Genomic DNA, 24,817 nt, shown 5'->3' on the forward strand with positions numbered 1-24,817 from the left:
TTTGGGAGGTCAGGGTGGGACGTGTCTAAGGAGTCCTTGTAAACCTGCGGGTAGCGCATATTCTCGCCTTCTTCAGCTTATGTAATAAAAGCCGGCGTTGCTTTGTGCTATTAAACCACTTTTTTTTTTGCTTTTTACGGGCCTAGGCTTTTCTAGATACCATGCCCCAGCCTATCTAAACAGGTATGTCAGTGTCGTTGTGCGCCTTGTTCATCGAGGCCGCCGATACAGTTCCACCCCTAGGTCCTTCTGAATGTTCCAGTGTTTGAAGTTTTAAAGCCAGCCCCCCAACCCCCTTCAAATGGCCGACCCTCGGTATGTTAGATCCTGACCCTATGTATTGTCGTTGGTGAAGTGCTGGTCTATATGTTTCAGATGTTGGTCTGGAAGCTATGGTACCTTGTTTGAAGGGGTCTAGGGAAACAGCTGTGTCTTGTTTGAAGGGGTCTATGGAAACAGGGTTGTCTTGTCTGTGGGTTGTGGGGCAGCAGCTGGGCACTGCTTGAGCAGTTGTAAGAAGCATACAGACTTTGTCACTAACCTCTGGACCTTACAGCTATATTTTGGGGGCCTCTTATGAGCACCAGTGGCTGTGGGGGGTCTTTAGGGGTTGATGCTGCCCTAGTCACGCCAGTATACCATGTATGTTGGCCACAGCCGCCTGACATGCCTGTATTATCACATTTTTACACAACCCAACCCTTTCCACAATCTTCTGTTGTGCATCCCTCGTGCACCTGGTTCTGAAAAACCCCAGCTCCATTTTTATGTTTGCGCCGTTCAACTGACGTTTTAATTTTTGACCAGCCATCTGTATCTCTTTTTCATGAGCCCCCACTACATCTAGGGTGTTTACAGACCCCTCTTGTTCCTGCTTAGGCGGGCCAACCTTTTGCGGCCCTATAAACGGATGCAACTCCTCATGACTCTCTATACGGCTAACAGCCTTAGCCCCATTCTGTTACGCCCTCTCAGGACCCTCTATACTGCTAACAGCCTTAGCCCTATTCTGTAACGCCCTCTCAGGACCCTCTATACTGCTAACAGTCTTAACCCCATTCTGTAATGCCTGCTCAGGACCCTTTATACTGCCAACAGTCTTACCCCCATTCTTTAAAGCCAGTGCATTTAGTGTTCTAGAAATAGGGACCCACTGCGAACGCCCTGGTGCGTACAGGAGCGGATCATTGCAAACTTTGTATGGAAAAAGCAGATGTACCCACTGGGCCCCTGTGGTATTGTTATCCCCACATATTGCTGAGAGCAGTGTGGGGCTTACGACTGCAGCGGGGCTTGACAAGGGACTGTACACGGGGCTGGACGCTGGGCTGGACACAGGACTGTACATGGGGCTGGACACGGGACTGTACACGGGGTTGGCAGCGGGGCTGGACACGGGACTGGACACTGGACTGTACACATGGTTGGCAGCGGACTGGTAGGCTCGTATGCCCCCGGAGGGGTACTAGAGGACAAAGGATATGAGGATTGTGAGCAGCTGTCGTTGTAATCATGGAGCCTAGCTGAAATGTCTGTGCTAGGGTGTAGTGACTGGTTACAGGGCTCTGTAAACGCTCTGTGCTCAAAGACCCCTGGTACACCGCTTCTGGGGTTCTACCTAGGCTGTCTACCATCCCCCTCAGCACCGTGAGACCATCGTTATTCATGATAGAAGGACCTTCTAGGGGTTGCGTATTATCACCTGTTGAGACCCTAGGCAGGGCCTGAACACTTACAACCGGCTTTAGGGTCTGCTCAGGGGCGTGCACCTCTACATGAACAGTTATTTTATTTGGCACTGTCTGGGGTTTCAGGACACAGGGTGGATCCATCGTTGCATTAGGGTTGCTGAGGGCCTCTGCTATCTGTAGCTTAGGGACCCTCGGTTTCAGCTTCAGATATTTTCTTGAGAGGTGCGTTGTTTTAGGGGGTTGTGGCGGCGCCACCTCTTCTACACCCCCCGGTACAACTACCGCCTCCTTGGGGCTCATGGGTGTATAGGCCTCATTCAAGGGCTTAGCATCGCTTTTTTGAGATAAGTCTAAGGGGTTAGACGGGTGCTCAGGGGTCCTCGGTTTCTTCTTCTCAGGGCTTAAGGGCTTTGCCTGGACCTCTGGGAGCACCGTAGCCAACTTCTTTAGGTTTAAGGGTTCTGTTTGGGGTTCTGTGAATACCTTGGTGGACTTCACACGTTTTAAGGGGTTGGGAAGGTTCTCTGAGTCCCTATGTTTCTTCTTAAGGGAGGCAGTGTGAATGAATGAATGAAAGTAATTTGTATAGTGCTACTAATACCCGAAGGTGTCAAGGCGCCTACCAAAACAGAACAGGAAGGGCAGGGCCCAACTATAGATAAGTCCGCACAAAGAGATGGGTTTTAAGTGCATTCCTAAAAAGCTGAAGGGTAGGAAGAGACCTTAGTTCCAGGGGGAGGGCATTCCACCATTTGGGAGCCAGGTTAGAGAAAGCTCTACCACCCCATCTGGTTCTCCGAATACGAGGGACTGAAAGAAGGAGTCTGTTCGAGGAGGGCAGGTCCCTGCCGGGGCTATAGCGGGACAAGATGGAACCTATTCCTGTGGGGCTGCTTTTTGCTAGGGCCCTATAAGTCATACACATGGTCTTGAATACTATTCGGTCCTCTATAGGAAGCCAGTGCAGTGATTTTCTGGCAGAGGTAGCCGAGGTTCGCCGGGGTAGATCAAGGACAAACCTTGCCGCTGCGTTCTGGACCACCTGCAGGCGCTGCAGCAGGCTTTTATTCAAACCCGCATACAGCGCATTGCAGTAGTCCAGACGCGAACCAACAAGGGCGACAGCAAGTTGTTTCCTTGCCTGCTAGGAGAGGTAATGCCTGATCCTCCTCAGTATGTGAATGATACCCCAACAGGTAGAAACCGTGCGATTAACCTGTTAGCACATAGTGAGGGTGGGATCAATGATGACTTCAAGATTTTTTGAGGAGGAGGCAGCGACCGGGCAAGCACCCAGTGAGTTTGGCCACCAATCGGCTGACCATATCTCCTCCTTACCTCCGAACACCATGACCTCAGTCTTCTCCCCATTCAGTTTCAACGAATTATATATCATCCATTGCCCGACCGCCTCCATGCAAGATCTAAAGTTGGAGGCAGTCGAGGATCTGCGTGTCATCCGCGTATGAAACTACCTCCATCCCGAAAGATCTAATTAGTCTGGCAAGGGGGGTCACATAGATGTTAAAGAGGGTCGGACTTAATGCCGACCCCTGAGGGACCCCACATTGCACAGACAGGGATGGAGATAGAAATTTGCCCAGCATCACTCTTTGCTCTCGGTGGTTAAGGAAAGAAGTGAGTAGCCTAAGGGCCGCCCCCCCGAACCCCGATCTCCCCCAGACGAGATGTTGAAACTGAGGGAGAAAGGGTGTCGAAGGCCACCGTAAGGTCCAGAAGGATCAGGAGGGAGGTCTGACCCTTATCTACACGTGCGCGGATATTGTCCAGCACTATGGTCAGGGCAGACTCAGTGCTGTGCTCCCTCCTGAAACCGTGCTGGGAAAGATCCAGACACCCCGAGCTTTCCACAAAGGCAGCGTGATGTTTATTTAGATGAGTTTCTAACATCTTAGCAGGGGCCGGGAGCAGTGAGATGGGGCGAAAGTTTTTTTAATACCCCAGGATCAAGAGAAGGTTTCTTGAGTAGGGGTTTTACAACTGCATTTTTCCACTGTTGAGGAAAAATGCCATCCCTCATGGCCATATTCATGATGTCAACAAGGGGGGGCAGGAGGGATTCTCAACACTGCTTCAGGATCTTGAGTGGGCAGGCATCTAAGGGGGATCCAGATTTGGTTTTAATAAGAAGAGTCTCTAGGTCCTGTAGAGAAAGGGGAGGGAAAGATTCCAAGCTTCCCAACGGGAGTTTCTCCGAAGGAGCGAGGACCAAGTCAACGGGGGCAGGAGGTTCAGAGGTACAAGATCTCTGCAGTTCCAAAGCGGTGTAGATATCCGAGATTTTAGTCTGAAAAAAGGAGGCTATACTGTCACAGAGCTCCTGTGATGCGATTACTGGGTCCGGAGTCTGAAGGGTAGTGAGAGAGTCTACTATCCTGAATAGATCTTTTGGAGAAGAGAGAGCGGTAGTGAGAGCCGTAAAATACTCTTGTTTTGTTCTAATAACTTCCAGCTTGTATTTCCTAATCAGGATCTTATGGGCTTCCTTGTCCCTTAGATCCCAGCTGGAGTGCCAGAGACGCTCCTGTCTTCTAGCTTCCTGTCTAAGGAGTCTTAAGTGCTCTGAGAACCATGGGGCCGATGGTTTTTTTCTGGCTGTGTAGCACTGGCGGATGGGGGCCAGTTCTTCCAGGGCCTGGGTTACTGTATTTCGTAATGTGAGACCGCTGACTGGACATTTTCCTCCTGGGATATAGACAGACTCGAAATCCAGGGGGCAAAGGAATTTTCCGTAATGTTCTTAAAGTTCCTACGAGATTCTATTTTGCTCGGGGTTTTGCTAGTTCTCCCCGGAGTAGGACAGAACACATTGAAAGGAACCGCTAGATGGTCCGACCATGAAAGGAGGAAGGGATCTTTCACCATCAACCTCTGATCGTTAGAGAAGATCCCGTCAAGCGTATGTCCTGCTTGGTGGGTGGCCCCTTTCACCAGTTGGGTAAGTCCACAGGCAGACATAACATCCAACAGGGAGAGAGTATCATGAGTCTCCAACAACTCTAGATGAAAATTAAAATCTCCCAATATTGTGAGATTGTCACGGCCAAAATAAGGTTCTAAGACATGGAGCAATTGCTGTCCGAAGCCTGCTCTAGGGCCGGGGGGACGGTAGACTAGGATCCCATTGAATATAAAGCTAGATGCAGCTGTTAAAGAGAAGTATAGGACTTGGAAAGTATCCTTGGGATCAGAGACTGGAAGGATATGGCAGTGGAAGCTATCCTTATAAAGAATTGCTAGCCCACCTCCTACACGTCCCATTCTGTCGTGACGGGCCAGGCAGTACCCTTCTGGGACTGCTTCAACAAGGTCAGGGCCCGAGGATTACTTCGCCCACGTTTCCGTGATAAAGACCTACAAAGGTTTCCTATCAAGTACCAGCTCCTTAAAGGCAATGTTGTTTTTAATCAACGAACGAGCATTGATAAGAATGCAGTCTTCTCTCAACACTGTGACTCCAGGGTCAGCAGGGGGTTCTAACTGATGAGGAGGGGGGAAAAGGCTAGGGCCCTCAGAGCCTGTCGAGAAGCAACCACAACATGGAGATAGTAAAAGATCGTCTGGTGAACATTTGTGAGAACACGCAAGTACTAGTGGTTTAAGCTCCAACATCTCCTGAAGCGAATACTTGTGGGGCGGAGGTGAAGCCGCATCCAAAGCAGACGTCCTGCCCGTCCTCAGCGCGGACGGGCGCAGACGGGCGCAGACGGGCAGGACTCTGGCACGACTCCGGCGCAGATCCGGCGCGTCCGCAGTACGCGTCCGCTGCGCGGAGTCATGACCGTTCTTTTTGTAGCGCTGCTAGAGAGCGCGATTCGCTGGCCCACACCCAATATGGCCGCCAAGATCGAATCTCAGCCCTCGGAGTCAATGCTTGGACGAGGGCGGTCCGGAGGTAGGGGAGGGGGGGGAAGGAGCACAAAGCGCTAAGGAGCGTCGAGGGCTTTTTAATCAAGCGCTATCGAGCACACAAGTAAAATACACAATTTACCAATTTAAAATGCTTCTTAGTCAAGCACGAACAAAACACAAAATAAAATTGCAAGAGTAGAGATTCTAGAGTGCCAAGTAAAGTAAAGACAGAGACCTCCCGGCTTCCGCCTCAGGAGGGAAAGGTGGCTTCTGTTTGGTTATCGCTAGGAACAGTCCCTATTTCCTTTTTATAGTGCTGCTAGAGCGTGCGATTCGCCTGGCCCACACCCAATATGGCCGCCAAGATCGAATCCCAGCCCTCGGAGTCGATGCTCTACCGAGGGCAGTCCGGAGGTAGGGGAGGGGGGGAAGGAGCACAAAGCGCTAAGGAGCGCTAAGGGAGTCTCTAATCTCGAGCCACCTTTCCCTTTTGATACCCTGAGAGGGCTCAGACCCTTTGGAGCTGTTTTACACAGACCCTGCCCTGTGTAATCTTTGTTTGTAAACACTCCACCACTGCTGCCCCCACCCCTGTGCAGTATAGATTGTTGTAGAGGATTGTTCATCATGTTGTTTGGTGTGTAGTACGTAGAGAGTTTCTCCTGGCGTACGCGCCTACTCACGCCTTTTGCACTGCTTCTGTTGTTCTGGACGGTTGCTGTTATATCCCTTAAGGGCTTCGTGACCTCTCTTCAGCAGCATGTTTCTGAGACGCTTCTAAAATATAAACAGAAAAAATATTTATATTAGAGGAAGCATAAAACTTACCACCAGCCTAAGTTCTACACAGCCACCTTTTTATATAGACATTGCTACAAGCCGCTGCACCCTTCTGCTTGAGAGTCTGTAACACCGCTAGTACTTTTCACACCCTTTTGTAACAAACACACCTGATAGAGGTCTTTTTGCAGCTCCTTTCTTTGACGGGGGTCCCACATTAGAAGGTAAAGCTTTCCTCTTCAAAGGGCTTTCTTTTGAACCTCTTGTACCTTGACGCCGTTCGGGCATAATGTAGGGGTCCCTGTAAAGAAAAAATAATACCCAGCCTTAGCCAGCTTTCTGAGGATTACCTCTATACACCCTTGGGGTTAGGTCTTTGGCCTACCCCCAACTCCCCTCAGCGTCTTAACAGTTTAAATAACAGGGCCCTTTTTTATTACATGTAGTAACTGTAGTGCTTTGCACATTGCTCATAGCTCCTTGAGCATCGAGGTACACCATTAGATCTTCAAGAACTTGCTGTAGGTCGGGATCATAAGCTGTAAAATCATACATGAATGAGACCCACATTAGAAAAAAGAGAACTTCTGCATTATTGGTGTAAAAACTACGTAGAACTACACAACTCAAAATATATATACCTGGCTGAGGTGCTGTCAAGTCTACGGTGTTGCTAGTTATTACAGGGGTGTCCAGCGCAGGGGGTACATTGGTAACGACTGCTTTTGCAGAGTCTTGCATCTGTATTAAACAACATTAAATAAAAGCAGCGGTTTTAAAAGCGCCTTTCTTAAACAAAAGTATTACAACTTCAAACAATTCAGTTATACATTTTTTAAAAACCTGATAAGAGGGTTCAACAACAGACATTTAAAAAAAAAAAAACATTGCAGATGCTACGCTAAAGCATATGTCAAACAAGAAACAACCTGCAACATATCCTTTGCTTATGGGTAAATCACTTTAGGTACACAAAGCCCTTCTGACATTTAACCACTCCCTCTATGTACCTGTTACTCTTTTGTAACACGTCACTTATCTCTTGTAACACCCTGTTTGCGCCCTCTTACATTTTGCGTGCTTTAGATACTTGTTCAAGTGCCACCAGTGCCTACATAGCGCTTGTGCTTGAGTGCCTACCAATTACTGCAGCGTTATTCAGCTACTTGTACTTTGTTTTCTCTTGTACCCTACACATGCCACTTTTCCTACTGTAACTTAACGTTTGCTTTTGTAACCAGCACCCCATGTCACTTTTTTCTCTTGTAACATAATGTTTGATACACCATGTATTTTGCATGCTCACAATTGTCACTTTTCCCTCCTGTAATGCACCGTTTGCTACCCTTGTATTGCTCACCATTGCCACTTATACCGCATGTAACAGTGTTTGTTTTTTTTGTAATTTGCGCACTTGTAAGGTTCTCATGTATCATTACTGTTCCTATTGTGAAGCGCTCTGAAACTTTCGGGTAAAGTTTGTGCTAGAAGTAAAAAAACACACACACACACCGGGGCTGCAGGAGCAAGGTCCGCCCCTTCATGCATTTTTGTTTTCTGTTTGTATCTTTTATGTGACGCATGTAATCCTGAGTCCCTATGTATTGCAGATGGTTCATATGTAAAGCGCTAAAACACAGCTTGGTAAAGTTCGTGCTAACATAGTAAATAAAAAAAAAACACACACACGCCGGAGCTGCAGGGCAAGGTCCTCCCCTTCAGTGACAAGCTGCTGACATCACTGGCGGGGGCGGACCTTGGACAGCAGTCCCTGGGGAAGAAGCTTCCCAGCCGCCATGCCCCGAGGCTGTAGGGATCTACGTGGGCTCCTTGTAAATGCCCCTGGACCATACGGCTGAGAAACACTACAACGGAGCCCACACCCCGGGCAGGGCCTTGCTGAAGCGGGCTCGGGGTAATATTAAAAACAAAACGCCGCAAAACTCGGCACCCGGGGCATGGAGCCCCACGAACACTGGAGCCCTAACACCCCCGAGCAGCGTCACGGAGAAGCGGGCTCGGGCGATTTTAATTTTAAAAAGAGGCACAAAGCAGCACATGGGCCCCAGAGCCAGAGAACACCGAAGCCCCAGCACACTCCCCCCGAGCAGCGCCTACCACAAGCGGGCTCAGGGTCATTTTGAAAAGAAAACGCGGCAAATGGGGCACGGAACCCCACAGGGACCCGTGTGTATTTTCTCACCCTCACCAGCGGTCTTGTACTGTTGTACACCCCCCAAATAAGGCATTGTGGGGCTCCAGAGGGAGTCTTAAGAAAAGAGCAGAGGTCTGTGTCGGTTTTTAACATGTCTAACCACTCGTGCTCCCAAAGACCTCTCATAGCAAAGCCCTGGTTTTCAACATACTGGGCCATTGTTAGAGTACGTCTGTATAAGTGTTCAAATTTGGCACCCAGCATTTTGTTATAATCGTGGGGTTTGTAACAATTGGGGCAGCCGTGGTAAAAACACCCGTTGAATTCAAAGGCCGTCGGTACACCCTTAATTACAGAGTACCCGTCCAGGTAATAGGGGCCCAAACGGTATTCACCACCCTGTAAGGAATACTGAATTTGTATGTCTTCCTTCTCAGAGACGTGCATGAGCCATTGAATAGAGGGGGTTGAATAACGTTTCTGTTTACCGTTAGAGGTCTGGCAGTACTAGAGCGATAGTTTCTGGCATTAAAAACCTGTGTTTGTAGATGGACATACACATGGATGCCAGAGTGACGTTTTGAAATGGGTTTTTGTATTCGACCGATTGCCGCATTTCAGGGGCTTTGGACGTCAAGGCCTTGACTTTCTTAGTCACTGTCTTAGGTTTCAAGACCGTGACTTCTTTAGTCATAGACACCACATCATCTCTGAAGAGGTTACAATCTTGCCGCAGGATCATTACATCAGCCTGACAATAAGCTTTCAACTCTGTTTGAAAGTGAATCTCCTTTTCACGGTTTTCAGAGTACCATTGTAGAAAGCTCACTTTCTCATCAGGCATCATGTATTCAACCCCGTAGCTGTCAGGAGGAGGCATGGGCCCCACATATTTCTGGTTAGCCCATGTGTTAAAAAAGTGTGGAAAATAACCTTTACACCCTGGGAACCCAAAGGCCTTTGGCAGCTTGCTCCATTTCATGGGTAGGAAATTCAGGGTGTCTATGAACCGTATTTTAAAAAGGCATACCATCATCAGCATCAGTTTAGACCCCTGGGTTATGAGTTCCACCAGTATCTTTTCACAAATCATGTTTCGCAGAATAAAGAAGGAGTCATAGGCTTTTGAGTTGTGGGTGAGCATAGTATACCCTTGGAATTTGGATTGAATGAAAGTGCTTAGGAAATCACCAACAGACACTCGCCCCTCAAACTCCCAGCTGGCGTCGGAAGTTAGATGGTGTGCGTAAATATAGTTAGGCTGGTGAACCCCCGTCTCTTGTGTGCACTCTATATCAAACACTATATAGTCTTCGGTCTTGGTCTTCGGTAGACCTTTAACCATATAACACTGGTGGTTGGTGCCGGCCTTGTAAGACACATGGCAACGGGGACATATCATACCTTTGCACTTGTGATCCGCTGCCACATACCGCCCACACTCGCTGCAGTCCTTTTTAGGGATGCAGTTTGAAAATTTCTCGTGTATGCTCAAGCAGTTTTGCGAGCGACAAAACATCCTACATGTACCGCACCTCACCTTCAGGGTAGCGTCTTCTATACACCCGTCCCTCTGACACATCTAACAATGCATTTCACACTGGTGGTATGTGTTATTGTTGTATATATGGTCGCAGTGAGCGCACACATACTTGGCCCCCAGAAAACCATTAAGGTTCAAGGTGCCGTAAAAATGATTTTCGATGTGGAGGACATATACGGTCTTGTTTCTCTCAGGTACCCCGGTTGTAAAGTACTGCCATGAACCGCTGTGATAAAGAACTTTCACCTTCACGGCGAAATAGTTCTCAAAAGACCTATATCGCCAAAGCCGACCAGGCGGTCAGGAGGTATTTGAAGAACCTCATGGGCTTCAGCAGCTCTAGACATGGCCTGAACACTTACAACCGGCTTTGGGGTCTGCTCAGGGGCGTGCACCTCTACATGAACAGTTATTTTATTTGGCACTGTCTGGGGTTTCAGGATGCAGGGTGGATCCATCGTTGCATTAGGGTTGCTGAGGGCCTCTGCTATCTGTAGCTTAGGGACCCCCGGTTTCAGCTTCAGATATTTTCTTGAGAGGTGCGTTGTTTTAGGGGTTGTGGCGGCACCACCTCTTCTACACCCCCCGGTACAACTACCGCCTCCTTGGGGCTCATGGGTGTATAGGCCTCATTCAAGGGCTTAGCATTAGACAGGTGCTCAGAGGTCCTCGGTTTCTTCTTCTCAGGGCTTAAGGGCTTTGCCTGGACCTCTGGGAGCACCGTAGCCGACTTCTTTTGGTTTAAGGGTTCTGTTTGGGGTTCTGTGAATACCTTGGTGGACTTCACACGTTTTAAGGGGTTGGGGAGGTTCTCTGAGTCCCTATGTTTCTTCATAAGGGAGGCAGTGTTTGAGACACCTTTCCCTTTTGATACCCTGAGAGGTCTCAGACCCTTTGGAGCTGTTTTACCAGACCCTGCCCTGTGTAATCTGGGTTTGTAAACACTCCACCACTGCTGCACCCACCCCTGTGCAGTATAGATTGTTGGAGAGGATTGTTCATCATGTTGTTTGGTGTGTAGTACGTAGAGAGTTTCTCCTGGTGAACACGCCTTTTGCACCGCTTCTGTTGTTCTGGATGGTTGCTGGTATATCCCTTAAGGGCTGCGTGACCTCTCTTCAGCAGCATGTTTCTGAGACGCTTCTAAAATATAAACAGAAAAAATATATATATTAGAGGAAGCATAAAACAACACATACAATCACCACCAACCTACGTTCTACACAACCACCTTTTTATATAGACATTGCTACAAGCCGCTGCACCCCTCTGCTTGAGAGTCTGTAACACCGCTAGTACTTTTCACACACTTTGTAACAAACACACCTGATAGAGGTCTTTTTGCAGCTCCTTTCTTTGACGGGGGTCCCACTTTAGAAGGTAAAGCTTTCCTCTTCAAAGGGCTTTCTTTTGAACTTTGCGCCGCCTCTTGTACCTTGACGCCGTTCGGGCATAATGTAGGGGTCCCTGTAAAGAAAAAATAATACCCAGCCTTAGCCAGCTTTGAGGATTACCTCTATACACCCTTGGGGTTAGGTCTTTGGCCTACCCCCAACTCCCCTCAGCGTCTTAACAGTTTAAATAACAGGGCCCTTTTTAATTACATGTAGTAACTGTAGTGCTTTGCACATTGCTCATAGCTCCTTGAGCATCGAGGTACACCATTAGATCTTCAAGAACTTGCTATAGGTCGGGATCATAAGCTGTAAAATCATACATACATGAGACCCACATTAGAAAAAAGAGAACTTCTGCATTATTGGTGTGAAAACTACGTAGAACTACACAACTCAAAATATATATACCTGGCTGAGGTGCTGTCAAGTCTACGGTGTTGCTAGTTAGTACAGGGGTGTCAAGCGCAGGGGGTACATTGGTAACGGCTGCTTTTGCAGAGTCTTGCATCTGTATTAAACAACATTAAATAATAGCAGCGGTTTAAAAAGCGCCCTTCTTTAACAAAAGTATTACAACTTCAAACAATTCAGGTATACATTTTAAAAAACCTGTTAAGAGGGTGCAACAACAGACATTTATAAAAAAAACATTGTAGGTGCTGCGCTAAAGCATATGTTAAACAAGAAACAACCTGCAACATATCCTTTGCTTATGGGTAAATCACTTTAGGTACACAAGGCCCTTCTGACATTTAACCACTGCCTCTATGTACCTGTTACTCTTTTGTAACACGTCACTTATCTCTTGTAACACCCTGTTTGCGCCTCTTACATTTTGTGTGCTTTAGATACTTGTTCAAGTGCCACCAGTGCCTACATAGCGCTTGTGCTTGAGTGCCTACCAATTACTGCAGCGTTATTCAGCTACTTGTACTTTGTTTTCTCTTGTACCCTACACATGCCACTTTTCCTACTGTAACTTAACGTTTGCTTTTGTAACCAGCACCCCATGTCACTTTTTTCTCTTGTAACATAATGTTTGATACACCATGTATTTTGCATGCTCACAATTGTCACTTTTCCCTCCTGTAATGCACCGTTTGCTCACCATTGCCACTTATACCGCATGTAACAGTGTTTGTTTTTTTGTAATTTGCGCACTTGTACGGTTCTCATGTATCATTACTGTTCCTATTGTGAAGCGCTCTGAAACTTTCGGGTAAAGTTTGTGCTAGAAGTAAAAAAACACACACACACACCGGGGCTGCAGGAGCAAGGTCCGCTCCTTCATGCATTTTTGTTTTCTGTTTGTATCTTTTATGTGACGCATGTAATACTGAGTCCCTATGTATTGCAGATGGTTCATATGTAAAGCGCTAAAACACAGCTTGGTAAAGTTCGTGCTAACATAGTAAATAAAAAAAAAAACACACACACGCCAGAGCTGCAGGGCAAGGTCCGCCCCTTCAGTGACGAGCTGCTGACATCACTGGCAGGGGCGGACCTTGCACAGCAGTCCTTGGGGAAGAAGCTTCCCAGCCGCCATGCCCCGAGGCCGTAGGGATCCACGTGGGCTCCTTGTAAATGCGGTCCAGAGCTTAAAGTGTGTCTCCATTCCCTTATAAAAAGCTGCTTATCAAAGCGTTGTGCAAGCCTTAGAATACTTGGACCTTTTCTACCTTGCCGGCTCCTTGTAAATGCCCCTGGACCATACGGCTGAGAAACACTACAACGGAGCCCACACCCCGGGCAGCGCCTTGCTGAAGCGGGCTCGGGGTAATTTTAAAAACAAAACGCCGCAAAACTCTGCACTCGGGGCACGGAGCCCCACCAACACCGGAGTCCTAACACCCCCGAGCAGCGTCACGGAGAAGCGGGCTCGAGGTGATTTTTATTTAAAAAATAGGCACAAACCGGCACATGGGCCCCAGAGCCCAGAGAACACCGGAGCCCCAGCACCCTCCCCCCGAGCAGCACCTACCACAAGCGGGCTCAGGGCCATTTTGAAAAGAAAACGTGGCAAACGGGGCACGGAACCCCACAGGAACACACGGACCCCGTGTGTATTTTCTCACCCTCACCAGCGGCCTTGTACAGTTGTATGGCATTTGAACACCCCACAAATAAGACATCGCTGGGCTCCAGAGGTGTGGGTAAATCACGAGTCTTAAGAAACGAGCAGAGGTCTGTGTCGGTTTTTAACATGTCTAACCACTCGTGCTCCCAAAGAACTCTCATAACAAAGCCCTGGTTTTCAACATACTGGGCCTTTGTCAGAGTACGTCTGTAAAGGTGTTCAAATTTGGCACCCAGCATTTTGTTATACTCGTGGGGTTTGTAACACTTGGGGCAGCCGTGGTAAAAACAGCCGTTGAATTCAAAGGCCGTCGGTACACCCTTAATTACAGAGTACCTGTCCAGGTAATAGGGGCCCAAACGGTATTCACCAGCCTGTAAGGCATGCTGAATTTGTATGTCTTCCTTCTCAGAGACGTGCATGAGCCAATGGATAGAGGGGGTTGAATAACGTTTCTGTTTACCGTTATAGAGGTCTGGCAGTACTAGAGCGATAGTTTCTGGCATTAAAAACCTGTGTTTGTAGATGGACATACACATGGATGCCAGAGTGACGTTTTGAAATGGGTCTATGTATTCGACCGCTTGCCGCATTTCAGGGGCTTTGGACGTCAAGGCCTTGACTTTCTTAGTCACTGTCTTAGGTTTCAAGACCGTGACTTCTTTAGACATAGACACCACAACATCTCTGAAGAGGTTACAAGCTTGCCGCAGGATCATTACATCAGCCTGACAATAAGCTTTCAACTCTGTTTGAAAGTCAAACTCCTTTTCACGGTTTTCAGAGTACCATTGTAGAAAGCTCACTTTCTCATCAGGCATCATGTATTCAACCCCGTAGCTGTCAGGAGGAGGCATGGGCCCCACATATTTCTGGTTAGCCCATGTGTTAAAGTGTGGAAAATAACCTTTACACCCTGGGAACCCAAAGGCCTTTGGCAGCTTGCTCAATTTAATGGGTAGGAAATTCAGGGTGTCTATGAACCGTATTTTAAAAAGGCATACCATCATCAGCATCAGTTTAGACCCCTGGGTTATGAGTTCCACCTGTATCTTTTCACAAATCATGTTTCGCAGAATAAAGAAGGAGTCATAGGCTTTTGAGTTGTGGGTGAGCATAGAATATCCTTGGAATTTGGATTGAATGAAAGTGCTTAGGAAATCCCCAACACACACTCGCCCCTCAAACTCCCAGCTGGCGTCGGAAGTTAGATGGTGTGCGTAAATATAGTTAGGCTGGTGAACCCACGTCTCTTGTGTGCACTCTATATCAAACACTATATAGTATTCTTTCTTGGTCTTCGGTAGACCTTTAACCATATAACACTGGTGGTTGGTGCCGGCCTTGTAAGACACATGGCAACGGGGACATATCATACCTTTGCACTTGTGATCCGCTGCCACATACCGCCCACACTCGCTGCAGTCCTTTTTAGGGACGCAGTTGAAAGATCTCACGTGTATGCTCAAGCAGTTTTGCAGGCGACAAAACATCCTACATGTACCGCACCTCACCTTCAGGGTATCATCTTCTATACACCTGTCCCTCTGACACATCTTACAATGCATTTGACACTGGTGGTATGTTTTATTGTTGTATATATGGTCGCAGTCGGCGCACACATACTTGGCCCCCAGAAAACCTTTAAGGTTCAAGGTGCCGTAAAAATGATTTTCTATGTGGAGGACATATACAGTCTTGTTTCTCACAGGTACCCCGGTTGTAAAGTACTGCCAGGAACTGCTGTGATAAAGAACTTTCACCTTCACGGCGAAATAGTTCTCAAAAAGACGTATATCGCCAAAGCTGACCAGGTGGTCAGGAGGTATTTCAAGAATCTCATGGGCTTCAGCAGCTCTAGACATGATGACAGCGTCAGGGGTCTTGCGAGCCATCAGCAGACCCACGATGCTGACCGCCAGACATGTATTGGCCGTGGCGTTGCTAAAGTTGAGCAGCCACCGCTGTTTCTTACCAATTATTTGACTGTATAGTATGCTTTTTAAATGTCTGGAAACACCCCCCTCACGCCCCATGACTCTAAAAGTCCCATAGGCGACTAGTTCAGCCTTACTCTGTAAAAGCCTTGAGGTTTTCTAAAAATTGCACAGGGTCAAAAACATCTCGGGTCTTCCGCCTGGTGAACAACGGTGTGTCAAAACCCTGCCTCTGGAAGCGGAGTTGGAAAAAGTCATTAAGACCCACATTGTGTAACAACCTTTCTATGAGCTCCTGCACAGCCTGATATATAGCTAGAACACCATGAGTGGTTGATGTTATTTGGTGTAGGTTAACAAATGTAAACTCCTCATAGTGTTCTATGACAATAAACCTCTCTACATTGCCAGTATAACTTCTCTCTCTAAAAACAAGGGCTCTGGGCCCTCATCAGAAGGAGTGTGATTTGCAGGGGTGTTCTCTGCTGTGTCATTTTGGGAGGTCAGGGTGGGACATGTCTAAGGGGTCCTTGTAAACCTGCGGGTAGCGCATATTCTCGCCTTCTTCAGCTTATGTATTAAAAGCCGGCGTTGCTTTGTACTATTAAACCACTTTTTTTTTTTTTTTTTACGGGCCTAGGCTTTTCTAGATACCATGCCCCAGCCTATCTGAACAGGTATGTCGGTGTCGTTGTGCGCCTTGTTCATGGAGGCCGCCGCTACAGTTCCACCCCTAGGTCCTTCTGAATGTTCCAGTGTTTGGAGTTTGTGGTAAATATTTTACCGTATACGAGTTTGCCATATAATTACAAGTAAAAGAATAGCTCAATAAAATGAGAGGCAAAGTCAGGGGTGTCTGAGTCTTAAAGGGCTTTAATTCAGAAATGACTCGAGTCAATGGAGATCTATTCCATCAATACAAGGGTTCGGGTATGCAAGGGAAGATGTCAGGAAAGATGTCAACGATTTATTAACAGTACATGACATATATAGTAAAATGACACAATGGCAGTGAATACAGTAGGCGTGACAAGTGAAATGTATATGATAAGAACACATGTGCGTAGCAAAAAGGCGTGAATATGGGTGTGTACAGAGGCGTGAACTAGAAACGTCACAGAAAAGTGTCATAAGTGGGTGGATGCTTAGAGAATTCTTGCAGAGTCAGCTGAAACCTGTGGCCTGAATGCGCGCGCAGCTAATATGACGTGTGATTGACGTGCATCTGAAGGAAGCTAAGGGTCTGACTTTTAACACTAGTAGAAGAGACATAAGTCTGGCATGTCAGATCGACCTGTTCCTAAAACATATCTGATATCTTGTGTTTGGAGGATGTTCTAATCTGGAGTAAAAGGTCTTTCGGGCAGAGGCTATTCTATGCTGAATGTATGCGTATCTAGGTGCAAATGCGCGGAGCCAGGGCCTACCATGGTAACGGGAGCAATGAATTACATGAGGAGGACAGGAAGGCGTGGCCCTTTACTCTGCAGTCGGGGAACTGTTTACTTATTTTACTAGACAGGAATGTGTTTTCGAGGAGGCTGAGCTGGCTACGCTGATATCTTGAAGGCAAAATACTGTTTTTGGCAGGCAGAGCAGGCCGAGCCGGGCATCGCTCGCTTGGCAGGAAGTAAGGCAGAGGTCAGGGATGCATTTCATCTCCACGTTGCAGCTGTCGGAGACAGAGACAGAAAGTGGTTTAATGGCAGGAATCAGGGCCTAACTCGGCAGAGCCAGGAAAACGTGAAAGTGCACCATGTAAAGACGGTGGCACGGCATACTTAGGAACTGAACTATCAATCCATTCATGGTGGATCTGAAAGAGGACATGTTAACGTTGGACGCATATGGCTAAGATACCCGCCACCCCCTCTCAACACAATCCCCAAGGATGGGAAACTGGAAACAGTTCTGAAGTTTTTGGAGACGGGAGGGAGTGACCCTCCCGGGCCGTATTTATTAAAATATGAAACAAAATTAAAACATTAAATCAACAGTTTCATATTATGTACAATTTCATTACCACATTGCGATGTTTGGCTAACCTTAACATATCCTCTAATACAAAGGTTCTCCTAGCCGAACTAACATCCTACCAAACATTTACTTAACTTTTGAAATTGTACATCCTAACGTTTAAGGGCCAACGGCAAGGTCGTAACCGGTGTCAAGATCCCTAACCCAGACATATCCCCCTCACTTGAGAGGGGCGGCACGGAGGCATACCTCAAGTGCAACTACCAATTTCCCTTGACTTGACGGGGGCACCAATAAAACTCGACGCCACTTAAAGGTCGTACGAGGACTCGTGTGAGGTATCTAGAAGGTAGCGTAGACCCCCCCCCCCAAACCCCACACAACTTACCACATCTGCCGTCGCAGACGTCCTGGCCCCGGGAAATTCCCCAGGAGGGGGCTGTAACCCCTCCTACCCATGAAGGGGCCTTGACCGCCTTCCCTTTCCTTTCGGCGACCCATCCTTAGAAGGGACCGCCTCCCCGTTGAGGGGCCAATGGCCACCTCCCCCGAGCGCCCCCATCCGTAATGGGTGACGCCCACTCATAAGGATCTTCCAATTAGTGCTCACCGATCATGACCTTACCGCCACAGGTCCGGATAGTTGACCGGCTATCCGGACCCCCCACCATACTCCTACCTAAAGGTCATGTTTTAACGTCTTCAGCCAAGCTATGAAGTCTCCTATGAGTAACTCATTCCCCATCCGAGACAAATGAACACCGTCCCCCAAGTACATACTGTCATCATTAATACACCCATGCGCGATAGAATGCAGTGCACTGGAACGGAACAACCTACTTACTTTGTTATTAATTTTCCTCACAGAGTGATTTAAAGCAGAAACAGAAAAAGCCCCCCGCCACACTTTTCGTGGGATCATATGGGACCACCCAATTGTGCACCCTGGAACTCTCCTCGCTAACCAACTTACAGTGGAAAGCATCGCCTCCAGGAGAAGTCGTCTACCAGTGGTGACCAAATCATTGCCTCCAAGATGTACTATGACTACAGACGGCGGTGACCTCGTCCGCCCTAGCAAACCCTCGAAAAAAGATTGAAACTGGTCAATACAGAGACCGCCCTTTCCGTAGAAGGACACACTGTACCCGTATTCCCCAGCCACGTGCACCATGTCACCTGCCTTGAATACGTCCGCGGCACGCCTCACGTATGAGTGGCCCACGACCCACACCTCCTTTTTAACAGCCGGTGATGACTGACCGCTGGCCCGGTGTTGGGTCGACTGCATAGTCCGCCCCGCCTCGTAGGCTTGCGTAACTGAAAACCAAACAAAAACAAGAAGCGTGAGTACATCATTACAGCTTCACAACATGTGCAAACGCACATACCTTTTATAACAGTTGGAGGACCAACGCCCCACCCGTTTAACCTGTTCCACATTCAGACCCCTGGCTGTAGCCTCTGTAGCAGCCCCTATCCGAAAGGAATGGGTCCCAAACTCGCCCGGGTTCAAGCCCGCAGCTGTAATTGACATCGCAAGCACCCGCTGAAACTGAAACCTTGTCAGTGGGGTGGCGTCTGCGTGTCTCAACAAGGTCCCCCCCCATGATGCCACCCTTTGTGTCAAGTAATCCTCTAAACACTTCACTGGGCACATGGACGACCCGGAAATCCTGTGTATAATTATGCCGTCGCCCATCCCGCTTTGATCGGTCTTGGACCTTACAAACGAGACCGTCATCGTCTCCCCTCTGATTTGAACGTGCTCTGCGCACAACCCTCCCGTAACATCCTGCTTGTTCCTCGCTACTAATTCGCTTACCCGCATAGCTCCATGAAATGCTAGCGTAAAAGCAGCTCGGAATAACACTGTCTCAAAGTGAGATGAACATGTTGTAGGGAGTCTGGATAATAACTGGGCCAACCTATCCAAACCTATCGGGCGCCTCTCGTCTACTCTGCTACCCTCAAGGCGTTGCCACCCTCGTAGCGCTTTTTGCACAGTGAAAGATGCTGTCGGGTCCCGTATCCCGTGAGCCCTAGCAACAAAAGAAATGGCAGCCCGATGCCTCTGGGCCGTGGCCACCGATTTCCCTGCCCGATGTAAAGACATCAAAAAAATTCACTACCCATTCCTCCTGTCCCCAAAGCTCCCCTCTAGCAGTCCCCAAAAAGGCTAAATAGGAAAGGAACGCCCCTTCATATGCCTTCCTCGTCCTGGGTGCTAAACTCTCTCCCACGAGGTTACGAAGCTCGGGGCACCGAGAGACCAGAGAGCTTCGGGAAAGGGTGCAGGCTCCGGGTCCGCTGTGGGAAGGAAACCCCAGAAAGCCTGCATACGAAAACGAGAAAGGGCATCAGCCGCCTGGTTCATTATCCCCGGGACATGTCTCGCTTTGAATAGTACATTCAATTGCATACATAATAACACAATTTCCTTGAGCAGTCTCAAAATCCATTTGCATCGTGCTGCCTGGCTATTGATACACTCAACCACGGTCATATTGTCAGACCAGAATACCACAGAGTGATCTCTGAACCCTTCAGGCCACGTTCTCAGGGCCACCAAAATGGGGAAGAGTTCCAGGAAGGCAATGTTACTTGTCAGCCCACTGTCTTGCCACCATGCTGGCCATTTTTGTGCAGACCATCGAGTACCGAAAATGGCACCAAAACCTATACTCCCTGCCGAATCTGTCCATAACCCCAGTTCCTCGGAGGACACGGCTGGTTTGTTCCAGACGACTCGACCATTGAAATCCGCCAGAAATGCCAACCAAATGCGCATGTCCTGGCGGACCTCGGCCGAGATCCTTGTGCGATGATGGCCCTCCTTCAGTCCGACCATGGCTTGAGCGATCGAACGGGAAAAGGGGCGGGCCATCGGTATAACTCTTAGGGCAAAATTCAACTGCCCCACTAACTGCTGTAGCTGATGCAGTTTAACCTTAGTTTCACTCATACACATTTGCAGGGATGCCCTGAATTTTAACACTTTATCACCTGGTAAACGGAAACAACCTTCTCTGGAGTCTAACTCGATCCCCAGAAACTCGAGGCAGGTCGAAGGACCCACCGTCTTACCTGGTGCCAATGGCACGCCAAACTGATTCATTAAAACACAAAATGCATCCAAAGCTTGTCCACATTCCGAATCCCCGGCTGCCCCCAGGAACAAAAAATCATCCAGATAATGCATAACATGTTGAAAACCCGTCTTCCTAGTAAAGACCCATTGTAGGAAACAACTGAATTTCTCGAAATAGGCACAAGAAATAGAGCATCCCATCGGCATACACCTATCCATGTAATACTGTCCCTGAAACGTGAAACCCAGTAGCCGCTGATCGTCTGGATGTACCGGGAGCAACCGGAACGCTGACTCGATATCAGATTTTGCCATCAGCGCACCGGGCCCCAGGCGATTCAAAATGGCCACGGCCTCATCAAAAGATGCGTACCGTACCGAACATATTTCTGGGTCTATCGCTTCATTTACGGAAAGACCACGTGGGGCTGACAAATTATGTATCAGCCGAAACTCACCCGGGTCCTTCTTGGGGACCACTCCTAAAGGCGAACAAACAAAGTTAGCCACCGGGGGTACACTAAACAGACCAGCGACTCGACCTCGAGTAACCTCCTTCCGGATCTTTTCCTGTACCACTGTTGTATGCTGCAAGACCGATATCTGATTTTTGCATCTCTCCACACCCTGAAAGTCCCCTACTGGGATGCGGAAACCATATGAAAACCCGTTCCGCAACACCCCAGCAGAAGCACGATCCGGGTATTCACTGAGCCAGGGAATCATCGCCAAGGTATCAATCGGGGTAGGTAAAGGCGCCCCTCGGACTATGTTAGACCTGTTTGGCGCCTCCTCTACCCCCGTTATCACCCGTTTTGGCTCTGCACGTGGACTCAGGATGGGATGATTGCCCACACCCACTACATTCGTGTTTAAACTTGCACGATCCCTGGGGCCTAGTACATTTACCCCTGTTAAAATTCCAACACACCCCCTTTTTACCTGTATTACCGGTAGGCCTCGAGTGATTGTCGGTACCCGTACCTGATCGAAAGGGCGTCCCCGCATACTGACGGGAGGATTCGCCCACATTACTCCCTACCAATGGCACTTTCAACATACCAGTCTCCTTCATTTTGGACCAGGACACAGTCATAACAATCCCAAGTTAAGTTTTTATCATGTTCTTTCGCTTTTCTGAAAAGATTATCATAGCAAAACCAATGATTACCCTCATGTGATACCGAGTACCCCATGATCCGTGACTGATAACTCGGCAATTCGGGTAGCAATTCGGGCCTCCGTTCACCCAAGATCGATGTGAAAATCCCCCATGCCTTACCCCAATTGCCAATGTTTTCATTAACCTTAAAGGCGGCCATCTTTGCGCGCCAAACACTCGGATGCATGAGTTCCTTCTGACTTTTAACATGCTCCATCTCATAATGATCAGTAAGCAACGAGAAGATGTTTACATATTCCCCTGCCCATATCTTTTCCTTAATAGCTAAAGGAACATGCTGACCCAACCTCTCCCTTCGAGAGGGTGCCGACTCTTCCCTCGCAATCGGCAATGGCCGCTTACCTGAACTGGACGCTGTCTCTGCGACTAAAACCGTCCCCTGAGGCTTCCCTACAGCCGCGGCCGGCGTGGGTACCCTCGCTGCTTCACGTGTTTCCCGCAGTTGCTTCATCAATACCTGCGCGTCTACAGCCGTGGCGCCCTCGCTACTTTTACCCAACCACGCTGCTAATTGTGCTGCCAGCTCGGGCGGCATATCTTCCTCGGACACGGGGGTGACCACCACGGGAATCGGATTCCCTTCCTCCGGCACAGGAGTGGGTGTTTCGAGCGGGACACTGGGACCCGGGGTATCTCCCCCAGCTGCTCCTCTCCTGGGCCTCTTGCCTTTTCCACCCGGGGCCGTACCCTCCAAAGGACGTTTCGGGCCTCCTTCCTCATTTTTATCCATCCGCCTCTTTAGGTCGGTCATCTCCTTCATGAGAACACGCAGCATCTGTTCGGTAGTCATTCGCTTTCCCGCCTTCTTCGACATTCTCCTACAGAGTATCTGTAAAACAAACGAGAAAGATTACAACGCTCAAAATTGGCTCTTCGTTCCGTCTCGAGCTCACGTGCAGCGAGGAGGTGCAGCTTCAGAGCACAGGAACAAGAGGATGCTTTCTGGTCTTGTTCCTCCTTTTATCCGTCTTCAGGACGGGCGTAAACCCGCCCCTGCCTGCCCCGAGGGCGTGGCCAGCCGCGTCAGTGTCTAGGCCAACCCACTCTAGGGCGGGAACAGGCGCGCCCCGGCTACGCCGCTTCGGGCATACCAGCCGAGACTCGCCTCCCGCCCAAGATGGCTTCCCGGGGGGATCGTGGTACTCAGCCATACGTTCGGGGGGACCGATTGGTCGCCCCTTTCCAAATGTATTTGCGTATTCGAATTCGGTTGCGGAGGGAAGTTACATGCACTTTAACTCGTACATGGAGACGATGGGGTACTCGTTAGGGGACATACCTGACCATAAAAATTTCAATTACCTCATTCCCTCCTTGTCCCCTACGGACCCATTAGGATATATCTATTTTCATGAGACCATCTATCTGTTCGTATAACATCATCTGTTCTTCTTTCTTTAATCGGGAATGGGAACGTGAACTTGAGCGGGGAATACAAGCCGCAAATCGCTGGCCCACATTGAAGACATAAACAACAACTGAACACAATGGCCAATATAATCCCTAGGAATGACAATAGCTTCGAACCCCAGGCGGTTATTACACTCCAGAGCCAACCGGACCAAGTCCAGGAGCCTGGGTTCTGGTGTATCTGATGGGCAATTTCGTGAAGTCTGGTGATGGCCTTATAGACTGAAGGCGCGTTATTAGGAATAAACACGCAACAACTGGATCCGATGACTCTACAAGCCCCGCCCCTATCGGCCAGGATGACGTCAAGGACAAGGCGGTTCTGAAGAACAACAAGTCTCATAGCAGACTGCTCCTCTGTTAAGTTGCCCAAAGCTGAAGTAGTCTCATTCACTACTGCTTCGAGAATTCTGGTTAATTTGCGTATCAGTTTACTATTGGACACTGTGCCTAAATAGGGAAAGAATCCTTTATTGAAATCAGTATATTGTTCCCATGCGGTTTCAGTAAAATCAACTAATGGAAGATCTCTTTTGTGCCTAACTAGATTGAGGCGGGAGTTTCTGTGATAATCAGATGGGGCTAGAAAAACTGGTGGCAATAAGAAGGTAATGAAACAAGTACCATCCCAGTCTAGAGGTAAACGTACATAAGCTGTATGACCACAAATGAAATAGGAATGTCGGGAAGCTTTGAATGTAGACTTGCCTTCATCACTGAATTCGACCACAGTAGTGCAATCACTATGGCCTAGATGTACTGAACCATTCTTTCTGACACATAATACACCTTTAGCTGGTAAAACTGATATGGATGGCAAGTCTGGACTAGTTTCTGACTGAACGTTTAGAATCATGAAGTTGAGTTTGAAATTGCCTAATCCATAAACTTCATTTTCTAGATCGGTCCCTGTCATTTGTGGAAGACCCTCTTCATCTGGGAAACATGCTTTGTTCATGACTGTGTTCAGGTTCCCCCATATCCATTTGCCTTGGGAAACCCTTGATTCAGTGTCTAAAGAGGATATTAAACTAAACCATGCACCACAGGAACCATTATGTGTAAACGGGTAAGGAAAGAGGGGCAGAGCTCCCTTGTAGTTCTGATAGGGAGGGAGTCCCACATATCCAACAGTTAGTAGCATTGTTGATCTGGTGAGAATGGTGTAACATACGAATGAATGTATTGTTGCGCAGCGCAAGTCGATAAGACAGTTCGTGTGGAGGTAGTTCACTAAACGTGTGCTCTGCAGTGTCATCAGAAAAAGAATGTGCAATTGGAAAATACATGTACAACATCAAGCTGATGCCAATTAACGTAAGACTCAGAAGAAACATAATAATCAGGGTGCAGATGCACCTACTATGGAGATTTTTACAGTAATGATTTCTTTTCAGGATCTCCTGTCTATCTCTCTCTCTATTTGGGTCTAACTTGTACATTGTCAGAAACTGCCTAACCGCTTCACCCAGGAGGGGACTTAAACAATTAAACTGTCTGACTTACTAGACCTCAATTTCTGTCTGTACTCCTCTTGGGGAGTTTTCTCTCGAAGGGGGAGTTTTGTATCTGTCTCTGGTATGTGAGAGTTCTGGGAATCAGGGTTTGGCGGAAGTCCATGGAATCTTTTCACATGACTGGAGTGCACCCAGCCTTTCCTCCCCTCCAGCTTCACGGCAGTCCGGGTTGTTAACAAAACAATC

Source organism: Lissotriton vulgaris, chromosome 3_2 (assembly GCF_964263255.1).
Source record: "Lissotriton vulgaris chromosome 3_2, aLisVul1.2, whole genome shotgun sequence".
Classification (NCBI taxonomy): domain Eukaryota; kingdom Metazoa; phylum Chordata; class Amphibia; order Caudata; family Salamandridae; genus Lissotriton; species Lissotriton vulgaris.